Source organism: Castor canadensis, chromosome 4 (genome assembly GCF_047511655.1).
Source record: "Castor canadensis chromosome 4, mCasCan1.hap1v2, whole genome shotgun sequence".
In the NCBI taxonomy this organism is placed as follows: domain Eukaryota; kingdom Metazoa; phylum Chordata; class Mammalia; order Rodentia; family Castoridae; genus Castor; species Castor canadensis.
The window spans coordinates 161,634,837-161,653,037 of NC_133389.1; the positions used below are offsets into that span (position 1 = coordinate 161,634,837).

The 18,201-nt window shown below is 35.8% G+C and overlaps 1 protein-coding gene across 10 annotated transcripts in view; it reads right to left on the reverse strand.

Annotated features, from left to right (window-relative positions):
• Positions 1–8,426: 8,426 nt before the first annotated feature.
• The window catches only part of Ikzf2 (IKAROS family zinc finger 2), a 161,814-nt gene continuing 152,039 nt past the window's right edge, over positions 8,427–18,201 (reverse strand). For 5 of the 10 annotated variants that reach the window (XM_020160405.2, XM_074071647.1, XM_074071644.1 and 2 more), the window contains one exon: positions 17,732–18,118. The gene's annotated coding sequence lies outside the window, so the exon portion shown is untranslated. Of the gene's footprint in view, positions 9,990–17,728; positions 18,119–18,201 lie in introns of those variants that run through there. The other 5 variants (XM_074071653.1, XM_074071651.1, XM_074071645.1 and 2 more) reach the window with 4 other exon arrangements.

Genomic DNA, 18,201 nt, shown 5'->3' on the forward strand with positions numbered 1-18,201 from the left:
GGCTTCCATCATTATTGTGGCTGTGACAAATACCTGAGAGAAATAATGTAAAAAGAGGAAAGATTTATTTTGGCTCACAGTTTCAGAGGTTAGAGTCCATGGTCATTTGGCTTCATCACCGGGGACCTGTGATAAGGCATAGAGTATCATGGCAGAGAGGGCATAGTGGAGCAGAGCTGCTCACTTGATGGTGGTGGGAAGGAGAGGGGGGGAAGAGAGAGAGAGAGAGAGAGAGAGAGAGAGAGAGAAAGAGAGAGACAGAGAGAAGCTCTGTACAAGATACCCTTCAAAGGCAAGCCCCCCCAGGAACTACTTCCTCCAAATAGGCCCAACTCCCACTACTCCCCAATAATGCTATCAAATTATGAGTCTATCAATGATGAATTGATGAAGGTAGAGCTTTTATGGTCCAATTACCTTTCCATGATTGGATTCCCCATCTGGGGACCAAATCTTCAACACATGATTTTTTGGGGGGGGGGCACTTTATATTAAAAAAAACTACAGATTAGTTTTCATTTTGTAAGTGGAATGATAAATATAGACTCCTTCTCTTTGGTTTAGGTTCTTTTCATTCAGAGTAATAATTTTGAGATTTATCATGTTGTTTTGCATATAAGTAGTTCATTTCCCTTATTTTTGAGTACTAATTCATTATATAAATAGACTACAATTTGTCACAGTTTTTAATTCTGTCTACTCTTTGGACATTTATTTCCAGGCTTTTGGTCATTACATATAAAGGTTCTATCAACATTTGGATGTGAATTTTCTTATGGACATATGGTTCCATTTCTGTGGGGTGGAATATATAGATAATATGGTAATGGCTTCATCTTTTAAAAAACTGACATACTGACTTCCAAAGTGGTATACATTTTACATTTCTATCAGTGAGTATATGAGAGTTCCTTGCTAACATTTGGCATAATTTACTATAATTGGCACATTAATTTTAGCCATTCAAAAGTATGTATGGTGGTATGTCCCTGTGATTTTATTTTGTGTCTCCCTAAAAACAAAAGACTAATTATGTTGAATATGGTTTTTTTTTGGTGACACTGGGATTTGAACTCAGGGCCTCACACTAGCTAGGCAGGCACTCTTATCACTTGAGCCACTCCACCAGCCCAAATATTTTCTCTTACATTGATTTGATATCTATTGGCCAGCTGTCTTCAAATCTTTTGCTAGTTTTTAAAAATTGTGTATGTCGCACAGGAAATTAATGGGAGTCAACTCCCTGTATAGCTATCCTTATCTCAACCAGCAAAAACCCTTGTTCCTTCCTATTATTGCTTATACTCTCTCTACAACAAAATTAGAAATAAGGGCAAAATAGTTTCTGCTGGGTATTGAGGGGGTCAGGGGGAGAGGAAGGGGGCAGAGTGGGTGGTAAGGGAGGGGGTGGGGGCAGGGGGGAGAAATGACCTAAGCCTTGTATGCACATATGAATAATAAAATAATAAAAAAAGAATACAAAAAAACCCCCCAAAATAGTATTTGCTCTTGTGAAGTTCTCTTAAATGACCATCTCATGTCTGTGTACTGTGTGTAGTCTTTATCTAAATACTGTACAAACATTTGCAAAGTTAAAAGCGTCAGTAAAAAAAAATAAATAAAAATTGTGTATGTGTGTGTATATATATATATATATAGAGAGAGAGAGAGAGAGAGAGAGAGCGAGAGAGAGAGAGAGAGAGAGTTCTTTATCCTTGATCCATATCCATATCAAAAAGATTATTTTCAGATATTTTCTCCCAGTCTGTGACCGTCTTACTTATGGTGTCATTCAAAAAGTTTTAAATTTTGGTGAAATCTAATTTATCAGTTTTTCCCTTTGGTCATGTTTTTGGTGCTGTATCTAAGAAATCTTTGCCGAATTCAAGATTTAAGAAAAGATATTTCCTTTAGAAATTTTAGTTTTATGTCTTACTTTTAAGTATATGATCCATTTTAATTTCTATGTATGGTATGATGTATTAATCAACATTTATTTAATGGCATATGGCTATCCAATTGTTCTCATATGATTTGTTGAAAAGACTATCCTTCTTTATTGAATTGCCCCTGTCACTATGCCAGAAGGTTGTCCATGTGTATAGATTTCTCTTCTGTTTCACTGGTTTATCTGTCTACTGATATCACACTGTCACACTGTCTTCATGACTTAGCATTATGGTAAGTTTTGAAATCAAATAGTGTAAGCCCTCCAACTTTGTTTCTGTTTCTTCCCTTATAATTTCCCCTCCTATGGTTATTCTTGTAGATACTGCTGTTGGCTTGAGATTTTTCTCTCTAAACATGACTGGTCTTATTGAATTCTGGAAAATTTCTCACAATTTCCATAAACATTTTCCCTCTAAAGGCTCTAAAAAAAGAAGAAACACTAGCCCCAACTTCTCCTATGAGTTCTTGGCCTGTAGCTCTGCTAATAAGCAGAAAGCAATACTTGCAATTTCTTCTGTCTCTGAGCTCTTTTGAAGGTCCCTTGTAATATTCCCCATCAGCTAGCCTTCCCAACTTCATGATGTCTGCTCCACTGCTGTTCTTTGCTCTGTTGCCCAGACGGAAAACAACTTTTTTTTCACTTAACCACGTCCTTCTCTGGAGCCAAAAAATCACCACATCCTAGTCATTTTCTTTTTCACTCAAGACATCTTCCATATGAGTTCTCTCCAATCTCTCATTCTAACTGTTACTAAGGTCATATGATCATTTTTTTCCTGCCTAAATGGCTGACTGCAAGCCCAGCTGACCAGCCCATTTCCAGATTCTTCTCTGTCCCAAACCATTTCTCATATATAGCTTCTTAAAGCAAATTCATGCTCAAGTCACAGTTTTCCTTTCTGGCTTTATTTTCCCCTCTCTTCTTGTAAGTTGCTCCAGACAAGCTGGTTTTTCCACTCTTATTTGCAGCCTCCTATAGGATAGGCAAGACTTCTGCTACTGAGTGTATCACCAACCCAGGCTAAGTTTTCAAAAAGTATTCTCTCAATACAGGGGGATTTTAAGTAACACTTATTTTTTAGAATGGCTGTGCACCATTGCATTGTGATCCCAATCTCACGACTGTATTTAACTTACACTTCTAGAGTTTTCAGTGGAACTCTAAAGATAGTCTATCATTTAACGGTGAATAATCTTTTATTTAAACCCATCCCTTTTTCTATGTAGGAAATGACCATATATTAAAAACAAACAAACAATAAAAAAAAATTAAAAATTAAAAAACAAGAAAAATACATTTTATTAGTGGAATGATTTTTTCAAGGAGCTCAAGGTTTTTTGAAAACACTCCTGGATTTTCAAGGACAAGCACGTTCAGGTACAAGAGTTTGTGTGGGGTAAAGGTGTCATAAACCAGAACACGGTGTTTACAACACCAGGTCCGGTGCAATCTCACACAGTTCAACTTAATAGCTGTTTCAAAATATAGGAGAATTGGGGTTGTCAGAACAAAAGGAGATTAATTTACTTTGTCTTCCCCTTCATGTGTAAGGAGCGAGGGTCAAAGAAGGTTAGTGCCACAGTTAACCTTACACAGCAACCCAGCCCAAACCTTGCCTGACTGCTCAAGAGCTGTATGACGTTAACTTTCAACTGCTCAGGAGAGAGAAGAAAGTGTAATGCTTTATTTACATGAAAACACAAAAATTCAGGTAAGTGGAATCCAATATCCAATGAAAAGATGATTCAACTTATTAGAATCTTGGAAGACAATATGGGGGAAAAAAGAGATGGAAAAAGAATAACTCTACATTTCCCAGAAAACCTAACATCTGTCCTTAGGAGACAGGGGAAATCAGCATGTACAGTTTAATAGCTTAATATTTATGAAAAGATATACACAATTATATTGACTAGGAAAAGTAAAAATTAGAAAAGAGAACTAGAAATACTCAAATTACACGTAGTGCATACGATGTGATTTTTGATAGTTTTAGAAAGATATTTTTAACAGACTTTAAAAGGAACGGAGAAGGATGTAAGAGAGAAAGCTTGTCCATTTCAGCATATTTTTCCCCAGTCCTTACTGCTCATCTGAAAACAAGAAGTAGAGCAGGTCAGGAAAGGGGTTATGGTTAACACTGCAAGATGAAAGATAAGCAGCCAGGCAGTTAGAAGCCAAAGCATTTTATCTAGAAGAGCAGGTCTGGCCTTGTTTCCATCTTGATAAGAATTAGATTGGAGAGCTTGTTTGTCTATAGACTAGGATGGGGAGGAGGGGTGGCAGGGCTGAAGAAAGAGGACAGGGAAGTGGGGGGCTTAGTGATGGAGTTGCGGCAAACCACTAATGTAGCCGTAATTCCTTCTTTTGTGTTCTTGAACTTTGAAAATGGATAGACTTGTCTATTTAGGCAACATGGCTATGTTTCTATCATACGTGGAGACTGAAATATCTAGAAACTTTAGGTGACCTGAGCAGACACATTATCCTAGTCTCAAATTTTAAGACAAACTGACTGGGCCATTGAAAGAACTTGAAAGAAATGACATATGAATTTAAGGTCCTTTTTAAATGTGGTTATCTTTATTCTGAAGCATGTGCATAATATACTTTCTCTTTAAATTCATGTCGTCATTTTAAGCCCTTTAAAAAATAGTTTATAGGAATTTTCACTTTCATGCCACTGATTTGGTGCTATAACTTATTCAGAAGTGCTATTTTATGTAACTATTAAAATTGGCAAAGTTCTAAGATCATCAAGTTTTGCTCTGATAAGGACCACTGTTGCAAAAATAGCATTTTTCTCTGGGATTTTATTTCTTATTACTTTTAGAATTTCAGTCCATAAAAGAAACCAAAAATTCAAAATGAAATGTCATATATTTTTAAAAATTGGCCTTTAAAATTACTGTGACTAGTTAGCATGAATTTTTCTTTGTGGTGGGTTTATGTTACTCATGTTGGTTGCCCAAGTAGAGCTTATTGAATATTTAAGATGATTAGCATAGAAGGAAGCATTGAGGGATGAATGTAAGCCATAAGCAGGCTAGTTTATAATCTATATTAAATGAGAGATAAATCAACAGTGTTTTCAGATTAGATATGAAACAAGTTTGTATAACTGACAGGTGGGAAGAAACCATCCTAAAACAATATGTTCTTACTTATCTTGGCTGCTTTAGATTGTCTGGCATCTAAGTCTTCTCTGTGATCCTGTGGCAATCCCTATTGATAATTAGTTCTGGATAATTAGTTCTAGATACTGCCTGACCACCAGGAGCAATGCTCAGAATGCTTTTGTAGGAGCATTCTCTTTCTACAGCTCTTTTCATTTAAAATTTTTCTTTTCTTACCTCCTGCTCTTGGCTACTCTGCAGAGCGGAGCTGGTGCTAAAAGTCTATGAGGCCTAAAGGAAATCTAAAGATAATAACTGCAGCCCTTATTTATTAGAAACCTCCAGGTAGCAAATGCTTTATAAATGTGCACCTCTACTGGTTATAAATGTACTCTAGTGCTTACGTTCTTATTCTTCTTCCTTTCATGACAAGTTTTGCCAAAGCATAGTTATAACTTGCTATTCTATACCCTGATCTCCAGGATGTTTTAATTTTATTCTTACCATAAAAATGTTTTCAATATATACAAAATATTCAATATATACAATGAAAAAGTAAAATAAACAAATTCATACTCAACTACTTAGGTTTTATAAATACCTTGTTGTATAGCTTTCTAAAAATTGTCAATGTGTATCCAATATTTACTTACCTGTTTTCACTTACTCTATTCATTTTGGTTTATAAATTTTTCCTAATTTAATCCATTAATATCTTTCCATGTTGATAAATAGTAAACTACATAAATGTTCATGATTGTGTGGTATCACAGTACATAAATGAGTTCTTTTACACAATTTTATTATTGCTTATTTTTCTTACTTTTATCTGTATGAATTTAGCAAATACTCAATTTGAACTTAGTATGTGTTAGGAATTGTTGTGAACGCTTTATAAAATTAACTCCTTTAATTCTTTTAAAACTCAATTAGCCTGCAAGAACAATATTGATAACAATAATAATTTTACTATCCATAGTTTCCAGATAAAGAAACTGAGGCAGAGAAATGTTAGCAACTTGCCCAAGTTCACAGAGCTAGGAAATGGCAGACTTAAGATTTGAACTCAAGCCATCTGGCTTTAGAGTTGGTGCTCTTAACTACTGTGATACAACTGCTGTCGTAACAGTGCTGACATGAATGTTCAAATTTATTGTTTCCTTAGAAAAATACCTAGAATGCAACTGCTGGCTTTATAAATGCACCAGTGATTGCCCTTGCAAAGGTTTATGATCTTCTTTCACACATATATCTTCCCAGACTGTAGATAACACTGATGCCATAACTTAAAATTTCTCACTCACACTTAATCTACTAGACTTTTTAAGTCCTCCTCTTCCATGACTACTCCATAGCAACTGATGGTGCTTCAATTACTTCCTTCTCTTAGAAAACTCTCCTGCTTTGTCTGGTGTGAAATCACCATCTTTTATTTCCTTCTAACTTGTATTCACCTTCCTTCCCTGTCTCCCTCACTTTTCTCTGACCTCCTTTTTCATTTTGATGTTTCTTAGCTCTCCACTTGATTCCCTTGTCATGTTGCAGTCTCCTTGGGAAACCTCACCCATTCCCATGACTTTAGTCACAAATGAAATTCTAATACCTCATAAATCTCTATCTCCTCAAAGACATCTCTCCTAAATTCTAGACTTATATGTGTAACTGTCTATTAGACATCTTCACCAGAGACATTCTCCAGACTTCAAAAACAGAGTATGTTTAAAACTGAACGCACCATATTCCTCTGTACCCAATCTTTATTTTGTATTTATAGTCTGAATTTGATGTGACTATCATACAAGCAAATGTGTAGTCCTTCTGGATTTGGGTAATGATTTTGAATCTGGAAAATCTGAATTTGAACCTTGGCTATGCAACTTAAAATGTGGATGAACTTAGGAAAATTGATTGACTCTTGAAACTCTAGTTTTATTATCTGTAAAATGGAGATAAAAAATATACATTGCAAGGCTGTTGAGAAGAAGGAATGGGATGATGTTTGTTCCTGAAGTGTTAGACGTACCAAAAGCATTCAATAAAGAGTATTAATACTTGGGGAATGATGTTACATGTCTCACATTCAATCAGTTTTTGAATCCAACTCTTTCTAAATCTGAACTTCACTCGAACAGTCCTTCCTCTGTTGATAGTAGTGCTCTATGACCTTTTCATCACTGCTTCAATGATTGCAATGTTCTGTTACTCAGAAGTCTTCAATCTTTCCTGATGACAAAATTGGATCGGTAATGTTCACATGTGTAGCTCACGGCCACAGGCCATTTAGGTTTTAATGCTACCTCCTTCTTTCCCATTCCATCAGAAAATATACCAGAAGAAAAGTAAGAGTGACATTAGGAAAGAGGTAAACTTGAATCTCTTCAAGCTTTTTAAATTGTGTGCAAATTTGGGTACTGCATTTTTCGTAGCAAACTGCAACACTCCTGGGTGTTGTGTTCACTAGTTCCTTTTACTAAATTTCACACATATGCTAATTCCACGTACCACACTGTTGTTCAAGGGAGCTAGATTCTATTATAGAGGCTAATTTCTACTGTACACACAGTAATACCTCATATTCCCGATGGGACAAAATTCAGCCCCATCTAGCTTAAAATATAAGGACTTCCACACCAGCCCTTTCCAGTTTTTTCAGGCTTTTCTCTTTCATACTCCACCTTGCATGCAACTCTTGAAACAGCAAAAATAACAGCATTGTTCCATTTCTGTTTTGTCAACCTCCCTATTCCTTGTCCCACTGTATAGTTTAGTTTCCAGAGACTTAGGCTCCAGACATTCCCCCAACTGTGACCTCAATCCTGGACACCTATAACCTATATACTCCAAATTGCACTGGGCACTTTTCAATCAGCAGCAACAAATATCTTGAACATTCCTCTTCTTCTTGATTCTTTGGCTATTCCTCTATTAATCATTTTTGGCTTTACTTCCTCTCTACCCATATACCAATACTCTTTCCCCAGGACTCTTTCCTAACTAGTTGTCTTTTCTACTCTTTATATTTTATTAACTAACTCTCTTTGGGAGATCTGCTATATCCTTTATGGTTTCCATTGTTGTATATGCATACAATGCCAAAGAGTCCTCTATTTCTATGCCTTTCTACTTCCTTGAACCTTATGCAGAATTGGTCATACAGCTTTTCTACTTAGTCTTGTGACATAAGCACAAGTGTTTCCAGAGGAGAATTCATTGTCCTCCCCATACTGTCCAACCAACCTCTTTTTCTATTAAAGTTGCACGTTTGCACAAGTGACACTACCCACTTAATTTCCTCCCTCCCTCCCTTCCTTGCTTCCTTCCTTCCTCCTTCCTCCCTTCCTCCCTTCCTCTCTTCCTCTTTTCCTTGTTGGTTTTTTGGTTTTTTTGTTTTTTGGCAGCACTAGGAATTGAATTCCAGGCCTCATACTTGCTAGCCAAGCCCTCTAACACTTCAGCCATGCCCCTAGTCCTTTTGCTTTTAGTTTGTCTTTCAGAAAGGGTCGGATGCTTTTGCCCAGGTCAGCCTAGGACCATGATCCTACTACCTCTGTTTCCTGAGTAGCTGGGATTCATGTGCCACCATGACTGGCTCACTATCCACCTAATTTCTTAAACCAGAAACTAGGAAATAACTGAACTTTCACACTATTTTCAACCCCCTACATTTCAACTATAGACACATCTTGTCTATAGTTGATTATGCTACCTCTGAAGTTTTTAAAAATATCTCTAAAATCCATTGATATATCTCCATCTTTAGTGCCACTACCTTAATCCAGATTACCAACATCTCTTTCTTAGATTAATTAATCTCCTCCAATTTTACTCTTTACCAGTCCATCCTCATTTCATACTTCAAATCTGATAATATGGCCTCCTGTTTTAAAAAGATAAGGTTCAAGGATCAATCATGATTCATCAGGCTTTCCAATATCTGAGTCTGATTCCAGCTGACCAGCCCAAATGAATTGCCTTGTGCACTCTCAGACTACATAGTCCAGGTGCACTGAATTTTTGCCAGTTCCTTCTGTCTCTTTTTGTCTCTGTTTTGCATTGGATGCTCTCCTTTCCTTTTCCTTGTTCATTTATACTTCAGAGATTTTTAGGATTGATCAGGTCCTCCCCCTATAGATTTCCAAGATCCCAATACTTTCTGTATCTTAACATACACCATATTCCTTTCCCAGAAGCCATCTTATCCAATATGATTGCTAATAAAGTTGATTCAAATCAGGGAATGATAAAATTAAACATTTATTTAACCTAATTCATGTAAATGCACAGCCATTCACCATTTTTTTGACGTAGGGAAAGGGCCCTTAATTTGAATATGCGTTCACTGATGGTCCATGTAGTATTGGTTTAGCATAGTGCAACACCTATAGTTTCTGGCTTCATTTTATTTAAAGTGGAATCAAAACACAGATATTTACAAACCAATATGAGTGTAGAGCTTTTCTGAGTCTTTCCCTCTCTTGTATCTTCTCTACCTAATTTGACGAAATAGTTTTTAGCAATTGTTTTTTAGTGAGTCTTTCCAAAATAATCAATTTCATTTTCAAAGAAGCAACTCTTTCATTTTACACTCTACTTCACTGAATTATGTAATCAATGTTTAATTATATTACAGGTACCTTATATTGTACCTTATTAAGGTACAATAATAAGTCAACTGGCATAAATAGTTTGGGAATAAATACAACTAATTCTTGGCAGGCATGCAACTAAACCAAGGAGAGGAGTGTGTAGGCTTACTGGAGTGCAGCCTACTGACTATGAGTTTTCTCTGAGTCCTGATTATTAATCAGTTTATTTTCCAAAAGAAATTGGTAGTATTACTTAATTTTCCAAGTCGGTAAACGGAGTTCTGTTTGGAGCACTTCTGTTAACATAGTTTTTCTCTTGCACATTGACTGCAGGCACTGTGAAGACAGGAAAATATGCGTATCTTAGGAATGAAGAAATGAGTGAATGAATATATTAATAAATATCTAGAATACCTTAATTCTGTATCCTTCTTCTAGCTCACATGTCAACAGCATAATATAACCTGATTTTTCTAGATGATTTTCACATCGTTCAAAGTAAAATAACTAATTCCCCTTTTTCTGCCTCCACTGTATCCTATACTTACTCTTACTTTAAAATGTTCTTATTAATATTTGACTTTGTCCCTTTGTTCTATTATATATCTCTTGAAGGCAAGAAATTATTTTTATTTTTATATCTGTGTTTAATATATAAATGGCACGTTATTTCCTACCCACCAAATTAATTGATATAAGAATATATTAAATAGCTCTGCTTCGTACGTATTCTTATCACTACCTTAGATGAGGAAACTGAGGCCAGAAAGATTAAATACTATAAGTAATATTAACAACAAATAACTCTTGGGGTCTCCCTGGTTTGTGTACTTCTAAGCTCATGCTCTCTTTCAATTGTATGTCCCCTTCATTCAGCTAGTTAGATAAGACCTCTTCTAGGAACAGAAGTAAAGCACTTCCTGGCCCATCAATTCTTTTTGTGTTCTAGCTTCTTGTGAATATTAATACTCTCCGTTGGAATTTTTTAGCAGACTCACAGACAAACAGCAAGAGGAGCAGGGGAAGATGCTGAGGAAAATGGATATCAACCTCAGCAACAAGGAGGATTGTGTGGTCTGAACCACAGTTATGTGACTGTTGAGGTGGGAAAGAGGTTAGAAAGTAAACCAGACCCCAGGTTATAGATTTTACCCTACGGCAGTACTCAACACATGGGATGAGGGGGTTTCATATAAATTATCCAAGCCATTGCTCCCCTCCATAGAGGATACCATCTTTCCATATGTGATTTGGGAAGACTTCTGGGGGAGTCAATTGATTCCAGGTTTGAATGACAGATAAAATATAGCCTGGTGTTTAGAAGAAGAGATCTAAGTTGCAGGCTGAAAGGACAGTGAGATTAGGAAACTGATGGAAATAAAAATTGGGCAAATTTCAATGTTAGGTAGAGGGAAGAAAGAACCATTGCAATGAACAGTGAACAGTACAGAGATTCCATAGAAACCCTGGAAGAAGGACATAACATTTTTCATGAATGATTTTCCTGGACCTTCAATTCCATACCACTGACCCTCACATTCATTATTTATTTTGTCCAAAACAGACTTTCCTATTATTTATCTTAGAGTTCTTTAGACAACATATATTATGCTAAATCAAGCTGGAGTAACATCACATTTTAGAATATTTAGAACAAAATCAATTCTCTAGTTTTCTAAACACTTCTGTTACTGGTTTTCTTTCAGCATCCTCAATAATACAAAGGTTTATCAAATTTTTGTGTTTCACCACAGATTAATTCTCTTTCATATCATCTCATCAAACATGCATCTAGGATATACTATTACCCCCTTCCTACTTTTTATTTTTTGTTTTATAAGTCCTGTGGCTACTTTCTTTGACATCATTATCTCTGTAGTATTATCATTCATTTTCTCTACCTCCTTTTCCTCCTCCTCCTCTTCTTCTTCCCCTCCTCCTTCATTTTTTCCCCCATAAGCAAGATGAGGCAATGGCCCAATTTTTTTTATTATTTTATTATTCATATGTGCATACAAGGCTTGGGTCATTTCTCCCCACTGCCCACACCCCCTCCCTCTCCCCCCCCACCCCCTCAATACCCAGCAGAAACTATTTTGCCCTTATTTCTAATTTTGTTGTAGAGAGAGTATAAGCTAATAGGAAAGAACAAGGGTTTTTGCTGGTTGAGATAAGGATAGCTATACAGGGCATTGACTCACATTGATTTCCTGTGTGTGTTTTACCTTATAGGTTAATTCTTTTTGATCCAACCTTTTCTCTAGTTCCTGGTCCCCTTTTCCTATTGGCCTCAGTTGCTTTTAAGGTATCTGCTTTAGTTTCTCTGAGTTAAGGGCAACAAATGCTAGCTATTTTTTAGGTGTCTTACCTATCCTCACCCCTCCCTTGTGTACTCTCGCTTTTATCATGTGCTCAAAGTCCAATCCCATTGTTGTGTTTGCCCTTGATCTAATGTCCACATATGAGGGAGAACATACGATTTTTGGTCTTTTGGGCCAGGCTAACCTCACTCAGAATGATGTTCTCCAATTCCACCCATTTACCAGTGAATGATAACATTTCGTTCTTCTTCATGGCTGCATAAAATTCCATTGTGTATAGGTACCACATTTTCTTAATCCATTCGTCAGTGGTGGGGCATCTTGGCTGTTTCCATAACTTGGCTATTGTGAATAGTGCAATGGCCCAATTTTTAAATCACTTTAATCACTTTACCACAAATTTGCTTTCCCCTAAAGTGAAATTGGTTATCTTTACTGAAAATTATAAATTCAAAATCTTATAAAACAAAAAATTATAAACTCCATTTCAATAGAATTGTCTAGCTGCATGCTTGAATCTCTCTGGTCTTGTTAACACTGTAGCTTTAAGCAAGCCACAGAAATCCTCTTAATTCTCTTGTTACTTCATACAGAAAATGGGTTTGGAAATAGCATCTAGGACTGTTTTGAGGATGAAATAAGAAAAACATGGAAATCACCATAGTGACTGGCATGTAAGAAAAGATAATAGGTAGTGATGGCCATCATTATAACACAGGAGTGCTTATATATTTGCGTTTAATTATTAGAATAGACCATAGGTCTGCTATGGTGCTTTTGAAATGTGGTTTGTCTAAATAGAGATGTACTATAAATGTATAATACATGCTGTATTTCAAAGAAATATAAAAAATAAAGATGAAGTATCTTAGTAGTAAGTTTTTCCATGCTTACGTATTCAAATAATATAGATGTATGATAGCAAACAAAATAGATTGAAATTAATTTCACTTTTTAACATGGCTACTAGAGACAAATTTAATGACATAGGTAGTCTGTATTTGTGGTACAAGTTAACTTTCTACTGCATAGCACTGTTGTCAATAATGATAATCAAACTCTTGAGTGGGTTTAGGTTTACTTGGAAGTCTTGTTTGAAACTCCTTCTCATCTGAAATGTCACCCAAATGAGCTTTTATTAATTCTTATGTGAACTGATGTCTTTTGTACACATTTAAAATATTTTGAAATATTTTATTACAGGTTCTGCAGAACATGTGCTTTCTTAAGATTATAGAGTTTTTTTTGGAGCTGGGGAAGATAATAGATTTTTAGATGATCTATCAGTACATTGTAATTTGATATTAACAGATTCTTTTTATATCATGTTTGCAAGATGCCTTCCTTATATAAGCTGTGAAAATAACAATAAAGATTTACTTAAGCATCAAATATTTATGTATCCAGTTAATTTAAATGCATATGATTAACTGAAGACCTATATGACAATAAATATGAAGATTTAGTTAATTTTATTACAAGGTATTTGGATTACCAGATGATCAGTATTTGATGGTGGTTAAAAAGTGGTCCCAGAGAAGCCAATGTAAGTAAAAGAGATTGCCTAAAAAGTTGTGTGGAAACATTCTATTTTAGCGTGACCTTGACATTGAGCATCATCTAACTATGATGAAATCTAGTCTCCCATCATGTCATTAATTGTGAAGAAAAAAGACTAGTAAATAAGTTCACCCAAAAGCCTCACAATGAGGGTCTCAGTTCCCATCTTTGTAAGGTGAGATGGTCTCTAAGAGCCTCCAATTGAGAAGATGATCATATGTGGACCATTTGAGTAAGCAAGTGCAAACACATGCCCGTGTACACATGCTGCACTATAAAGAGAATAGTGTTAAACACTACTATACCCAAAGAAAAACAAGAAACTTCTCAAATGTTCATGAGAGAGGGGACCTGGGGATCTTGTCTCTCTGGACTAAGCAGAGCTGTGTGTTTGCGGAGGTTTGGGCTCTCTGGTTTCACGCTACATTTGCCTTTTGTAGACACCTTAAAATTCAAAGGACCTGGAAATGGAGGCACATTTCACTTAAATTTCTCCATAACATGATTTTGACGTAATTTTTAAGTTATCTTTCTGAAAACTTCCAAATGAAATTTCAAAACCTCTCTTTAATACCTTTCTCTTCAAGAGGCTTTTTCTATCACTCCAACGTGTCCCTACCACGAGGCCCAGGTAACCTGTACCTGTGACTGGACCCTTGATGATCATGTTTTTCAAGTCATTTTTAACACACATCTTTATACAAATTGCTTCTATTGTAACATACATTCTTTGGCAGAAATCTTCTTATATTATAATTGGCAGAACTCTTCTAATATTTTAAGTGCATGAATTTGACTTTAACCTTTTCGTTTTTACTATACACTCTCCCTAGATGGTATCATCAAACTGTGGCTTTAATTACTATAGCACACACATACAGACATAGACACATCACTTAAGCCCAGATCTAGCTCCTTATATTAACCTGGTGTCTTCATTTCCTACGATATATCTCCACCTGTGCATTTCACACTCAACATGGTCAATGAATTCGTCATGTTTGCTCCTCTTAAATTTGCTTCTCTCCCTGTGTTTTTGAGGTTAGTAAATACCACTGCAATGAACCTAACCTTCCCAGTTAGAAACTAGAGTATTATTCTGAACTAACCCCATTCTCTCACTATCTACACACAATCTAGCACAAACCAGTCCAGCACATTCTACATCTTAAGTATCTTCAGAATCTGACCATGCCTCACCATTTCCACACCCCTCCCACAGCAAAAGCCACCATTGTCTTTCCCAGGACTTACTGCAACAACTTTGACTTCCAGTCTGGCATCCCCCCTCAATCTGATCTTCTACGGAAACTCAAGCAATTTTGTCACTCCCAAATAGAAGTACCTTCACTGGTACTTGTTTCCACTGGTACAAATTCAAATTCTTAAACAAAGCCCTAATATCTGACTCTACTCATCTCTCTAGTTGCACCTTTTGCTTTGTCCTTGTTCTCATCCTATCCTCAAGCCATAATGAACATGCAATTTCCTAAATGTAATCATTTTTATTCCCTCTGTCTCTGTGTTCTCTCTGATTTTCCTTTGCCCTCTCCCTGTGTCCCCCAAGTGTCCTATGCTTTCTATTTTCCTCTCTCTCACCTTTCCCTCTTTGCCTCACTTGCTTTCTTTTATCTTTTGGACTCAACTTATATGTCACTTTTATTAAGGTATATTTTCTTATTCCAAGTTTAAATTAGTTTACCCTTTCATTTGTTTTCATAGCATATTACGCTTACATTTATAAAAATATCTATCTTGTTTATTATGCCAGATTATTTGTGTGCTTCCTCACTATAAGACTTTGATTTCCTGGAATTTAGCAACTGTGTATCTTTCAATATTATGGCCTGAGTACCTAGACTGATACCTTGAGGTACTGAATAAAAGAATGAGCTCCCTGAAGAACTTCCAAATGGCTTTTACACAGTAGGCACTCTAATTCCTTAATTTTTAAGTGATTTTTTCTAGTGGGTGATGGAACAGGAACAATCATGCAGAAAGGAAGAGCTAATATAGAAAGAAAGAAGACAGAGTTTTTGATCTTTTCAACTTTTCAAATGAACTCAAATCTTGATGTTGGGAACTAAATCATTGGCATATGTGTATCCTTCTGTTTTAGTACTTTGGACCTCTGGTTTCCTAAGCAAGCACTCTACTACTTGAGCTCTGCCATATGCCCTTTTATTTTTGTTTTAATTTTGACATAGGGTCTTGCTAACTTTGTGCGGGCATGAACTTGCTCCCACCTCCTGAGTAACTCCTGCTTCCTGCTGAATAGCAGGACATGTGCCAGCATATCCACACATTCTATCCTCTTGCTTAAATTTCTCCAAGGACACAAAGTGACCTAGCCTAAAATCCTAGAATAAATGATGTTCTCAGGGCCAGAAATCCTAGAGTGAAAATGTAAATATGTTGCTGCTTATTGATATTTTATTCTATTAGAACTATTTACCAAGTAACTTGTTCAGATTTCTCAAAAGACAAAAGGCAAAACCTCACTCACATCTTTGAAGGACAGTTTATGCCCATTCCCTTGAATTTAGGTTAAAATTAAAATTAGGTTGATTTTAGCTTTTAAATGGTGCACATGCTTTTATAGATACTCTGCTTAATATTAGTCAATCAAATGATCAAGGATGTTTTCACACTTAGACCCATTATGGGGTTACTTTACATATAGTAAAATATCAAAAGGCCTCATTGTGTTATGAATTAGGTGTTGCTACATATAAATCAGGTCTGCTTTGTACATAGTGATAAATGTAGTGAGGTAAGTCATTCATTCTGACTTGTCATTGAGACAGCCAATAATGTAGCTCTCCTTATTTCTAAAAATTGGTTTTATTATGGAGTTCAGCCATAATAGTCTGGCCAAATGGAATGAATTCAGATCCCATAGGCCAAACAGTTTTGTAGGAGTGAAACAGATATGGGTCAAATCCCCCAAATTATTGCATTTGTGATTAAGGTGGTTCCAAAATAGTGAATCTTACTTAAAAGTAAGAAAAACAGATAAACTCTTCACTTATGAGAAATACAAGGATTATTTATAATCCAGTGCCCCAGAGGACTCAAGAACAAACAGCAGATAAATAGAAAATAGAAAATAGACAGTCTACAGATTTAAAATGTAATAAAAAGTAAATAAATTATAATAGTTGTACCTTCAACCTGTGCTAGTGTACTCTTATGGTTGACACCGACTCTTCAGTAGCAAGCTGACAGGCGCCATTGCTGAGAGATAGTGCTTCAATGCGCCAGATTGCCATGGGACACTGGTGTTACCCAAAGCAACTTCTATGTGGTGACTAACAGCTGTACTTGGGTTATATACACACTGGAGATGTGGCTCCCAGCCCTACTGATGTTAATATGAACCACATGACCACAGAAAGGAACACACACACACACACACACACACACACACACACACACGTAAGGGTTCTTAAATGCTTTTTTTTTGGAAACTGGCTAATGGTGCCATGTTTTATATGTCAGATATATGAATACAATGTAACTAACCCACACATATAGAGCATGGTAACATATTTATTATAGCAGATTTCTTATATAAAAAAAGAGTAAAATAAACCATGTTGTTAAGATAATCCATACTGTTAGAACATGTTATAAATATCTATTAGGCTCCAAGTTACCACATTAGATCAGCCTCTTTAGTGTTACATTTTCTATAAATTAGAAACTATGAACCAGGATAAATTGATTTAAGAGGAGCTCAAAATATGTCAGCAGAAATGAGCACTTACTGCATTCAAGAGCTATTATATGAATATGGTGAGTGGCCTCAAGAAGATGTTCAATAACTTTTTTAAAAATCAAAGTCACATTTCTATAATTAAGGCAGAGTATGTTTTCCAGCACACTGTAGTTTAAATTGATGATCCTGTGTGCACATTTTAGAGTTTCAACTAAAAATAAAGAAAAACATAACAGATATAATTCTCTGCAGCTCATCTTTATTTCAGAAGAATTAGGCAATGATCCACTTTCTGTCCTACAGATCTTGGAAAGCTACTTGAATTCTTCTAGGCAAACATAGTGCTTTTCTTCTTTCTTTCTCTATGTCTGATACAGATTTTTTTCATGCTTATTATATGGTCAAGTGACCATTTTCTTAGCTATAATCACACTTGTCAAAACATTAAAGAAGAAAGCAGAAGACATACTTGGAGCTCAGAAAATATATCAGTGTTATAGTATAGCTAAATTACCATTTGTCAGGATGATTCAAAAATAATTTGGCTGACAGTTTGGAAAAACATGAGTCATTTGCTGTCCCAGTTTTTTTCCCTTTGAGTAATATCAAATGATAGTAATATGTATGCATGTTACAATCTGATATAAATAAACAAATAAACAAAGTGATGCCGGGTAGAGGGGGTGGGGTGCAGAGGCAAAGAATAGACTATTTGAAAGCCAAAAAATTAGATTACTTACTTCTGTTGTAGAAGTATGACAAGAACATGATGATAGGTATAACTATAGCAACCATTCCTGAAGACTGGTGAAATTTTCAGATCAAAGCCAAGAAATTCCAAAGTGGCAGTAGATGTCTCAGTCCTAAGGGTAGACAAAATGAAGCTGGGTGTTTATGGTAAATATATTACTTGCATCACAATGGATACAGTTGAGATTGGGGATAA